Source organism: Amphiura filiformis, chromosome 1, assembly GCF_039555335.1.
Source record: "Amphiura filiformis chromosome 1, Afil_fr2py, whole genome shotgun sequence".
In the NCBI taxonomy this organism is placed as follows: domain Eukaryota; kingdom Metazoa; phylum Echinodermata; class Ophiuroidea; order Amphilepidida; family Amphiuridae; genus Amphiura; species Amphiura filiformis.
In genome coordinates this window covers 63,469,623-63,482,502 of record NC_092628.1, presented here as the reverse complement: position 1 = coordinate 63,482,502, position 12,880 = coordinate 63,469,623, and the positions used below count along the sequence as shown (strand labels likewise).

Sequence of the window (12,880 nt, the reverse complement as noted above, 5' to 3'; positions counted from 1 at the left end):
GGTATCATCCCCTGTATCATCACTCTCTCCTTCAGCTTCACCTTTCTCTATAGGTCTTGCTTTCTCATCATCTGAGGAGCTATCATCATCTCCACTACTAGCTGGCTGGATATTAATGTTGGGAATATTAAGCTGCTGCCTCAATTCTTGTTGGTTTGCAAGTGCTTCTGCCATGACTGTATTGGTTGTAAGGTTGATTAACAACCTGGAATTATCAAAAGGTAAAGGTGATTTGTAAAAATCAGAATAATTTTAATTAAAATGTGTGCATTTTTGGAACAAACATAAATTATGCTAATGAAGCAGAAAACTGGCAAAGGTGAAAGCAATTTGTAAAATAAAGATAAAAAGGTAAAATAAAAGTGCTTTTATTTATCGCGTGATTGAGGCTGTCTGTTCTACTCAAGGACTGTGATCATGTCTGTCATACCAAGTTGTTTTCCTGCAAAAGAAATTGTCACTGAATGCTCCCATTTTGCCTTCTGAATCATCATCATCTAGAACGCGTGTTAGGCAATGTTATTTTGGAACATTATTATTTTGAATTTTTTTTTGCTTTGCTTGCTATCTTCTGTAGATAACATTTAGGGCCTTCATTCATGCCTCTAAATTTTTCTTTATGTTTAATGATGTTTTTAATGATATGACTGTCTACCGAAGATAGCAATCATGCCGGGTTTATATGAGACAAAAAGTAATTTTTTGCGTACTGAATGAATCAATATTGTCTTTTGTTTTGTTTTGTTTTGTTTTTGTTTTCCTTTTTTGTTTTGTTTATTATTTTCTTTCCTTCGTGTTCCCAATAATCTCTGCTATATAAGTGCCGTTTTAAATTTTGGTCAACTTCTTCATTTAAACATTTCTTTATAGCTTTGCATTCGGCCTAATGCCGATTTTTTTTCTAGGCGCGCGGCAAATTAATGCCGTTTTACCGGCCCGGGATTTTGCGCACTGAATCATCATCATCTAGAACGCGTGTTACAGGCAATGTTATTTTGGAACATTATTATTTTGAATGTTTTTTGCTTTCCTTGCTATCTTCTGTAGATAGCATTTAGGGCCTTGATTCATACCTCTAAATTTTTCTTTATGTTTAATGATTTTTTTAATGACATGACTGTTTACCGAAGATAGCAATCATGCCGGGTTTATATGAGACAAAAAGTATTTTTTTCGGCCTAATGCCGATTTTTTTTCTAGGCGGGTGGCAATTACTGCCCTTTTACCGGCCCCGGATTTTGCGCACTGAATCCTCCCATTTTGCCTTCTGAATCATCATCATCTAGAACGCGTGTTAGGCAATGTTATTTTGGAACATTATTATTTTGAATGTTTTTTGGTTTCCTTGCTATCTTTTGTAGATAGCATTTAGGGCCTTGATTCATACCTCTAATTGTTTTCTTCATGTTTAATGATTTGTTAATGATATGACTGTCTACCGAAGATAGCAATCATGCCGGGCTTATATGAGACAAAAAGTAATTTTTTTGTTTTGTTTTGTTTTGATTTTGTTTTCTTTTTGTTTTGCTTTTTTTGTTTTGTTTAATTTTTTCTTTCTTTCATGTTCCCAATAATCTCTGCTATGTAAGTGCCGTTTTAAATTTTGGTCAACTTCTTCATTTTAACATTTCTTTATAGCTTTGCATTCTTTTACTGCCGATTTTTTTCCTAGGCGCGCGGCAAATTAATGCCCTTTTACCGGCCCCGGGATTTTGCGCACTGAATCCTCTCATTTTGCCTTCTGAATCATCATCATCTAGAACGCGTGTTAGGCAATGTTATTTTGGAACATTATTATTTTGAATGTTTTTTGGTTTCCTTGCTATCTTTTGTAGATAGCATTTAGGGCCTTGATTCATACCTCTAATTTTTTTCTTCATGTTTAATGATTTGTTAATGATATGACTGTCTACCGAAGATAGCAATCATACCGGGTTTATATGAGACAAAATTTTTTTTTTGTTTTGTTTTGTTTTGTTTTGATTTTGTTTTCTTTTTGTTTTGCTTTTTTGTTTTGTTTATTTTTTTATTTCCTTCATGTTCCCAATAATCTCTGCTATGTAAGTGCCGTTTAAATTTTGGTCAACTTCTTCATTTAAACATTTCTTTATAGCTTTGCATTCGGCCTAATGCCGATTTTTTTTTCTAGGCGCGCGGCAAATTAATGCCGTTTTACCCATAGACATACCGGCCCGGGATTTTGCGCACTGAATCCTCCCATTTTGCCTTCTGAATCATCATCATCTAGAACGCGTGTTATATAGGCAATGTTATTTTGGAACATTATTATTTTGAATGTTTTTTGCTTTCCTTGCTATCTTCTGTAGATAGCATTTAGGGCCTTGATTCATACCTCTAAATTTTTCTTTATGTTTAATGATTTTTTTAATGGCATGACTGTTTACCGAAGATAGCAATCATGCCGGGTTTATATGAGACAAAAAGCAATTTTTTGCGTACTGAATGAATCATCATTGTTTTTTGTTTTCTTTTCTTTTCTTTTTGTTTTGCTTTTTTGTTTTGTTTATTATTTTCTTTTCTTCATGTTCCCAATAATCTCTGCTATATAAGTGCCGTTTTAAATTTTGGTCAACTTCTTCATTTAAACATTTCTTTATAGCTTTGCATTCGGCCTAATGCCGATTTTTTTCTAGGCGCGCGGCAAATTAATGCCGTTTTACCGGCCCCAGGATTTTGCGCACTGAATCATCATCATCTAGAACGCGTGTTAGGCAATGTTATTTTGGAACATTATTATTTTGAATGTTTTTTGCTTTCCTTGCTATCTTCTGTAGATGGCATTTAGGGCCTTGATTCATACCTCTAAATTTTTCTTTTTGTTTAATGATTTTTTTAATGACATGACTGTTTACCGAAGATAGCAATCATGCCGGGTTTATATGAGACAAAAAGCAATTTTTTGCGTACTGAATGAATCATCATTGTTTTTTGTTTTCTTTACTTTTTTTTTTTTTTGCTTTTTTGTTTTGTTTATTATTTTCTTTTCTTCATGTTCCCAATAATCTCTGCTATGTAAGTGCCGTTTTAAATTTTGGTCAACTTCTTCATTTTAACATTTCTTTATAGCTTTGCATTCGGCCTAATGCCGATTTTTTTTCCCAGGCGCGCGGCAAATTAATGCCGTTTTACCGGCCTGGGATTTTGCGCACTGAATCCTCCCATTTTGCCTTCTGAATCATCATCATCTAGAACGCGTGTTATAGGCAATGTTATTTTGGAACATTATTATTTTGAATGTTTTTTGCTTTCCTTGCTATCTTCTGTAGATAGCATTTAGGGCCTTGATTCATACCTCTAATTTTTTCTTTATGTTTAATGATTTTTTTAATGACATGACTGTTTACCGAAGATAGCAATCATGCCGGGTTTATATGAGACAAAAAGCAATTTTTTGCGTACTGAATGAATCATCATTGTCTTTTGTTTTCTTTTCTTTTCTTTTTGTTTTGCTTTTTTGTTTTGTTTATTATTTTCTTTTCTTCATGTTCCCAATAATCTCTGCTATATAAGTGCTGTTTTAAATTTTGGTCAACTTCTTCATTTAAACATTTCTTTATAGCTTTGCATTCGGCCTAATGCCGATTTTTTTTCTAGGCGCGCGGCAAATTAATGCCGTTTTACCGGCCCCAGGATTTTGCGCACTGAATCATCATCATCTAGAACGCGTGTTAGGCAATGTTATTTTGGAACATTATTATTTTGAATGTTTTTTGCTTTCCTTGCTATCTTCTGTAGATAGCATTTAGGGCCTTGATTCATACCTCTAATTTTTTTCTTTTTGTTTAATGATTTTTTTTTAATGACATAACTGTTTACCGAAGATAGCAATCATGCCGGGTTTATATGAGACAAAAAGTATTTTTTTTGCGTACTGAATGAATCATCATTGTTTTTTGTTTTGTTTTCTTCCCATGAATCCTCCCATTTTGCCTTCTGAATCATCATCATCTAGAACGCGTGTTATAGGCAATGTTATTTTGGAACATTATTATTTTGAATGTTTTTTGCTTTCCTTGCTATCTTTTGTAGATAGCATTTAGGGCCATGATTCATACCTCTAATTTTTTTCTTCATGTTTAATGATTTGTTAATGATATGACTGTCTACCGAAGATAGCAATCATGCCGGGTTTATATGAGACAAAAAGTAATTTTTTTGTTTTGTTTTGTTTTGATTTTGTTTTCTTTTGTTTTGCTTTTTTGTTTTGTTTATTATTTTCTTTTCTTCTTGTTCCCAATAATCTCTATCTCTGCTATGTAAGTGCCGTTTTAAATTTTGGTCAACTTCTTCATTTTAACATTTCTTTATAGCTTTGCATTCGGCCTAATGCCGATTTTTTTCCCAGGCGCGCGGCAAATTAATGCCGTTTTACCGGCCCGGATTTTGCGCACTGAATCCTCCCATTTTGCCTTCTGAATCATCATCATCTAGAACGCGTGTTATAGACAATGTTATTTTGGAACATTATTATTTTGAATGTTTTTTGCTTTCCTTGCTATCTTCTGTAGATAGCATTTCGGGTCACGGAGTTACTTTTTTCGCAATTTGAGCAGAAATGGCATATTTTTTGGTTCAAAATTCCAGTCCGATATCATAGCGCATCACTCGCAAAATACTTGTCGCAGCTCATACGCGCTAAATTGTCCGCGTATGCAGGTGATATCGCAAACACCTGCAACATGACAGTGGGGTGATTTTCTTCGGTTTTATTAACCCTCTTGTTTCAAAAGTTGTAGGCCTACCTATGACAACTTTAATGACCTATTCTTCACTCCTATGCAATTTATAAACAATGTTAATTTTGTGCAGACTATCACTGAATAGGCCTTTAATTATTAACTTAAATATTAGCGGATCCCGTTATTTATCATGTTTAGAATGATATTAATATTACTCAAATATCTCATTTTGGGTATGTAAACACAAAACATTTTTGACATCATTCGCAAAGGAAAAAGGTTGCAAACGTTTAAATGTCGGGTTATTTAAAAGGTTATAAAGGGTATAAAACGTTTACAAAACACTCAGAAACGTTATACTACAAACATTCTAACATAATGTTATTTCAGTGTTGACAAAATATTTGGCAAAAACTATTTGCAAAACATATTGTTTACAATAACACTTTGAAAACAATAATTTAGAAATATAATTGTAGTGTGTTTTCATACAAAACGTATTAAAACGTTTTCATAACCCGATATTTAATTTACTTAAATCAAAACCCAAATATTTAAAACGTTTTAACGTTTTTTGTGTTTGCTGGGACTTGGTTCGATCTACTTATCATTCTCGTTTTATCATGTCAGTTGCACGCGAAGTAAGTCAGATGTGAAAATAACCATTTTATTTAAAAAAATAAAATTGACTTCATGTGATATATATTTCAAATTACAGAATTTTACCTTAAAATACTATTGAAATAATTTCATTATATTAATAATCAGTAAAATAAGAAACTACCTTATAATAAATAAGTTATATAATAATAGTTAATAAGACAAATAAAAAAGGCCGTTTGATATCACCCCTTTTATATATTTTTTCATAGGCCTACATGTACTGTGCCTGTTTAACGCGGCTGTGTACTCTAGCCATTGTTTCTTTCTCAAAATTGAGTTTTTATGATATGTTTGTACCTTGTTATGTTTTTTATAAATACAAGGAATGAAAATCCAGATTTGTAAACTCCAACTGCAATATTTTAAGGATTTTATTTCACTATTCCACTCGTGTTTGAAATTGAAAAGGAAAGAAAATCTTTGTTGTACCAGCAAGGTACACGCGCGCAACAACTCATCGCGTTGCGTATCGCGCAATTTGTTAACGCACAAATACGCGACGCATACGCGACGCTTATCTGCATGCGCGGCGCATCTTATGGAAACACCACGGAAGCACTGATTTCACAAAAACCTAGTGGTCAAATGGCTCCGTTTTAGCTGATAAAATGTGGGTTTTTTCAAGTTCTTTCGCCGTATCATTAAATATAAAGTTATGAATGGATTTCGCTCAAACTTCTCAAGGGGCTGTGGATTTACCCGATGTTTACGTAATATAAGTTACAAAAACGAAAACTGTCGCATTCTCCTGTGAGATTCGATGAAAGTGCAAAATGTGACCACTTTAAACTTCAACGGCCATTATTTCAATGTTCATTTTCTCGGTAAAATGACGATTTAGGTACACGATAACTCAATAAATACAGCATCTATAGGTAAGCAAATATGATCATCGTAAAAAGCATGATCGACTCAAGAAACGGTTTTCTCATTTTTTATATTTTGGTCTATTTCCGATTTTGGGCATCATTTTCAAAAATAAGGCCAATATCAAAAAATTAAAAAACCGTTTTTGGAATGGAGCCTCAAGATTGAGCTAAAACAAAATAAAATATTTTGGAAAGAGTGTTTTTTTTGTTATGATGTACCTAACAAATATTGCCAAAAACTCACTTTTTTGTGATTTTCTTCAAAATTGTTGTTTTTACCCCAAATCTGTATTTATATTAAGATTTATTGATGTCTTGCCTTCATAAAAATGTATACTTTTATATGTTTTGCGCGAATAATTACAAAGTTATTGCACTTTTACAACATGCATGTCTGAGAGTACACAGCCACCACAGTATGCATAAGAAAAAATTATAGTTTTATAATAATTATATAATAGCCTATATTATTTTTACGTACGAGGGCTGGTCAATAAGTTCCCGCAACTAAGGTGTATCTCCGCTCATGCATGACTTGGATGGCTGTTACTTACGCTAAATTCAAGTTTGTACTTTTGTCTTTCAAAACGAATATGTATTAGCGATGCTGAATGCTTAATTACGTAATGACATTAGCATAAACACAATAGCGTATGGGCACTGCCTGATTTATGGTGAAAAGTAGTCAAGAAAATCTCGCGCCAAATTGAGGTATTGTTACATAATTCCAAATATCTCGAGAATAAAATTATAGAATCTGGCACGGTTTTTGCAGCTTTATAGACCGATAACATAGGCATGATGCTGGACTCTTTTTAGACATATACCATTTTTATTAAAGAAAAGAAATCGTGTTGAATATCTCCAATTTTGAGTAGGCATTATCACCCATTGTTCTTTACATAATAAGAGATAGAAAGATTAATCGATGACAAAATTTAACCAATGTTACCTGGTTTGATTGGGTATCTACTGATTATAAAAAAGGGAGGTCCCAGTGGTGAAACCATAAACATTTCTTTCTTAATGAACCCTTAATTTCAAAAGGTCTTGTTTTTGTAATTAAAGTAGCACACCATAGAGAGGCTCTGGATTGAATAAGAAATTTGATTTTCAAAAGGTATGTCTAATTTTAGCATAAGACTCGGTATAGCAATTTACTCACACAGCTACTGTTCCGCAAACCTTGTATTAGTCATATTTTTAGCGCGTTTTTGATGAATTTTTACTTTTTTCATACATTTTTGGTACTTTCAATCATGCATACCATCAACGCATACGCATATTTCTATTTTTGTTGCAACAAATTCTATTGTCCTGACTATGATCTCTAATACCATACCAATAATCATATTTGTTTTTGTTTCATTTTGGAGATAATTTGGATTCTTTCTTCTGCCGTGTGGGCTCTTTTTCGCGATTTTCACACCATTTTTGCTTGTTGTTATATGCCTATTTTTGGTGAAGTTCAAAGACGGTCCCTTTCCTCATCTGTTGACGGATACATTTCTTCTTTCACAATTATCAATTGAATATACTCAGATTACCTCATACCAAATATAAGCCTTGTAAACTGCTTTGGTCCTTACTTCTGCTTCTTTTTATTACACGTTCCTCAAAGCCAATTCAAATTTCTCGCCAATGTTGACAATTTTCAGTGTACATATAGCAATGACTTTATGCAAATGAGATTACATAATTAAAGGTACTCTGATACTAATTGTTGTGCGTTTTTAAAGACAAAGGTACAAACTTTATTGATCGTAAGTAACAGTCATCTAAGTCATGCATGAGCGGAGATAAATAATGGTTGCGGGATATTATTGACCAACCCTCGTATTATTGATTTCCACTTGCCCAGCCGTTACCAAAATTGAGTTAAATTGTGTTACATCACATTACGAAGTTACACTTTATAGGTAACCAAATGAAATATGCGTAACGCTAATACCATTTAATTACATCATAATTTTCTTTTCCATGAAATAATAAATTTTTTGGATTTCTGAAAGTGGCTCGCCCTAGTCTAATTCCGTTTTTTAAAGTTGCAAATCTTTTAAAAACTAGATTGTCTCAGCAGCAGGGGACATTAGGCTGTCATGTGCATCTAGGTGTAGAGGCTTATCCTCTTATTCCCTCCCACTTGAGCATTCTCAAGTACACTTAAAGTTTTTTGGTCGCCTGGTCAATTCAGTTTTAATTTAGGGGTTGTTGTTTTGTTGTTATAGCAACAAGCTCAGTTTTTCTGTCCAGTCAGCTGTCACTTTAGTGGTGTGCAGCCATTCAGGTCTCCCGTCTTATTTTTTCATTCCTTTGTTATGTCCATAGTTCTCCTAGTGGTGCACTTGCAATTGTTCCTTCGATCTTGATGGACCAAAAAATCCCACCCACCCTCCCAAAAGCTGGAAGGGTGAATCAGTTAACTAAATATGGTTAAAGATACTCCAATAAAATGGTATGTCCAATTATGCTGCTTTATGCTTTAAAATAGAGGCTTTGTATGGAATTTCTTCAAATCTTGAAGAATATCATTAGTAGATTGTCTCCACTTTCTACTGCGTTTTATAGAAGGGGAATGAATGCTTTGTATGGAGTTTCTTCAAAACCTGAAGAATCTCGTCAGTAGATTGTCTCCACTTTCTACTGCGTTTTTATAGAGGGTGGTGGAGTTTCTTCAAAACCTGAAGAATCTCGTCAGTAGATTGTCTCCACTTTCTACTGCGTTTTTATAGAGGGTGGTGGAGTTTCTTCAAATCCTGAAGAATCTCGTCAGTAGATTGTCTCCACTTTCTACTGCGTTTTATGGTATTGGTTGGTTTTATTGGGCTATTGATTGCTTTGTATGGAGTTTCTTCAAAACCTGAAGAATCTCGTCAGTAGATTGTCTCCACTTTCTACTGCGTTTTATGGTATTGAATGGTTTTATTGGGCTATTGAAAGCTTTGGATGGAGTTTCTTCAAAACCTGAAGAATCTCGTCAGTAGATTGTCTCCACTTTCTACTGCGTTTTATGCATATTGGTTGGTTTTATTGGGCTATTGATTGCTTTGTATGGAGTTTCTTCAAAACCTGAAGAATCTCGTCAGTAGATTGTCTCCACCTGCGTTTTATGGTATTGAATGGGTTTATTGGGCTATTGAAAGCTTTGTATGGAGTTTCTTCAAAACCTGAAGAATCTCGTAAGTAGATTGTCTCCACTTTCTACTGCGTTTTTATAGAGGGTGGTGGAGTTTCTTCAAAACCTGAAGAATCTCGTCAGTAGATTGTCTCCACTTTCTACTGCGTTTTATAGTGGGCTATTGGTTGCATTCATGCTTTCCTCCCTTTCTACTGTGTTTTATACCAGGGTTATAAATGCTTTGTTGCTTATTTGGAGTATATTTATTTACTTGGTTGTAAATACTGGTGGATTTAATAATATCTATATGGTTTAAGCATTGATGCCGGATCTTGCTGAATACAAAATGTTCGTTTCCTAGTGTTGGCATTGTTTATTCTTTGGAGATTTCTAATTATTTACCGGCAAATTAGGGCCTTGATTCATACCTCTAAATTTTTCTTTATGTTTAATGATTTTTTTAATGATGACTGTCCACCGAAGACAGCAATCATGCCGGGTTTATATGAGACAAAAAGGGGTTTTTTTGCGTACTGAATGAATCATCATTGTTTTGCTTTTTTGTTTTGTTTTGTTTTTGTTTTCTTTTTGTTTTGCTTTATTGTTTTGTTTATTATTTTCTTTCCTTCATGTTCCCAATAATCTCTGCTATATAAGTGCCGTTTTAAATTTTGGTCAATTTCTTCATTTAAACATTTCTTTATAGCTTTGCATTCGGCCTAATGCCGATTTTTTTGTAGATGCGCGGCAAATTAATGCCGTTTTACCGGCCCCGGGATTTTGCGCACTGAATCCTCCCATTTTGCCTTCTGAATCATCATCATCTAGAACGCATATTAGGCAATGTTATTTTGGAACATTATTATTTTGAATGTTTTTTTCGTTTCCTTGCTATCTTTTGTAGATAGCATTTAGGGCCTTGATTCATACCTCTAATTTTTTTCTTCATGTTTAATGATTTTTTAATGATATGACTGTCTACCGAAGATAGCAATCATGCCGGGTTTATATGAGACAAAACGTTTCAGATAAGAAAAAAACATGTTCATCTGTCAGATAAAACTTCTTTTTCTGATATAAACTTATTAGTTTATCTAAAAAACTATGATTTTCACTTGATAAACTAAGATTATCTGAGAAAAAGTATGTTTTTCAGTTGATAAACTGAGTAAAATAAGTGTATCTCAGATAAAGTAATTATACTGTACATCCAGTTCGCCATATACGTGGATTGATCTGGCCCACCAACCTAAAATACATATAAATTCGTTCTTAATCAAATATTCTTGTCTGTTTTCGTTTCTTTTATCATTCTGTGTAGTATGTACTAGGTCTACTTATTGGCGATCTGGGTCTGGGTGTTGCGTTCGCTAAAGATTGAACGTAAATTGCCCACTGTAACAGCTACACTTGGTTTTTTTCTGGAACGCCGGAACGCTGGCCATGAATGCGGAATGGATATTCTTACAGGAGGCCGGTGACAGGAGCCACTTCAGCTATTATTTTAAGAGCACGAATAGGGCCTATAGATATAGATAAAGATAATTTACCGAAGGTGGTGTATGACGTGCATTCCCTAAATTCAGTAAATTTTCATCGTCAACCGTGTAATTGAATGGGATTATTTTGAAATTTTAAAACGCTTGAAATATCACAAACAAATAGGCATATGTTGATAAATAATATAAATACAAGTTAAAACCGTTGGGGTTCGATAATGAACCCCACAAAACTAACCGAGTATATGGAAAATGCCATACGGCCGGGCGGTTTCACGAGTTGCCGGCTCGATCATGTCATCCGCCGCCTGATTGGGGTGTCGAGTTAGGGATGTACCATTAGATTCTCAGATGGGGAGGGTAGGAAATTTTTGAAAAAAAAAATCACCCACTACATAAGCAAAAAAACTTTACCCACCAACACTAAAAAAAATTAGTGTATAAATGCGTTAAATTTTTTTTAAACTTGCCGCGAAAAAAAAAGGCGGCGAAAAACAAAATTTGCCCCGACCCCAACTTCCTAACTCCCCCCCCCCCCCTTAAGTCTAATGGCGCGTCCCTTATGACTCGTTACTATTTTTTAGTGTCTGAAAATGCAACATACAGACTGAGACTATTATACTTCAGGTATAATAGTCTCAGATACAGAGATTGTTTCCTTGGATTTTATTTTGGCCCAAAATATTGCAGTCTTGCCCCAATAACAATTTAATCACTATAATAGCTCGTGTTTTTGGTTTTAAAGTATCAACTACTTTGTCTTGCTAATCTGTAATGTCTTCAAATGCATATAACAATTTATTTATAAACTTTAAAGCATGTTTTTTCCAATTCAAATTCCTTTTTTGCCTGTGGGTTTCTGGTCGCATGTGGCGACAAAACTCAATAAACAAGTTTTACATGAAAGCGCCGTATCTGGCTGGGGGAGAAGCTACAAAATAAAGTAGGGCTATATATTAGACCAAAAAAGAAAGAGGTTTACCACGGGCAATTTTTTGCGCGTTGTTTAGATATTGTTTTATTTTTTGGTCACTGTCTATATTCCTCTGAGATAAATCTTTTTTTTTCTTGTGTTTATGCATAAAGTGTGAGTCCAAGGAGACCAATCTCATTTCATTTTAAATTAAATTGTGTACATATATTTTAATTACCATTGAACTCGGACTGAGCGTCTCTGAACTATAGTGCGGCAATTTCTGGCAAAAATTAAGTGATTTATATTTTGCTCTGAATTAAATAAATGAAAATAATAAACAAGCTCATTATCTGTCCAGTTTCTTTTATTTTGCTCTTTCTTACATCCGCTGAGAGTAACATATTAGCAACATTCGCAACAACAAAAAACAGAAATAATGTTTTTGGATTAAAAAATATTATTCTGTTTTGCCAAATGAATCATAGCTAAATCCTAATCCTTTAGTCAGTTCTAACTGGCAATGTAAGTCAAATTTTAATATTTGGTAAATTAGGACATTTTTTGTATGCTGTGACAATTAAGCCCAAATACTTGTACAAAGACTTATTATTTCAAGTTGTGCATTCTAATTTTTGGAAAATACATTCTCTAATCTTTTTCATAACCAATTATCAGAAATAACATAAAATATTAAAATAATGATCAAATTCTTAGCTTACACTCAGGATTTTCAATGCGTATACTTGTGCCCAGTTTTAGCATTTTGTGACTACAATTGTAAGAAAACATGCATGTTTTTGGCATACTTTACCTCAAATTTCAAAGATATTAAAATTGTACTCTTATTGTCAGTTAGAACTAAGTGCAGGATTAAAAATCCAAAAGCTGACAACTTCAATCTATATTTATTTCGTGTTAGTCTTCCATCCACCAAACTTGGCATATTTAAGCGGACTGCATACCCAGTAAACACACACAAACAAAACAGTTACCACGGCAATAAAAAAATGAGTTTCTTTGGTTACCATAATATCATTTATAATAGTATCCACAACAGTCCGATTTTCAATTCAATTGATTCATATTTCTCAAAATGACCTTTTCGCTATATCCCA

At 33.7% G+C, this 12,880-nt stretch overlaps 1 long non-coding RNA gene across 1 annotated transcript in view; it reads right to left on the bottom strand.

The window, feature by feature from the left end:
* Positions 1-12,880, bottom strand: part of LOC140150724 (uncharacterized) — a 410,742-nt gene that overhangs the window by 216,404 nt on the left and 181,458 nt on the right. The window lies entirely within an intron of this gene.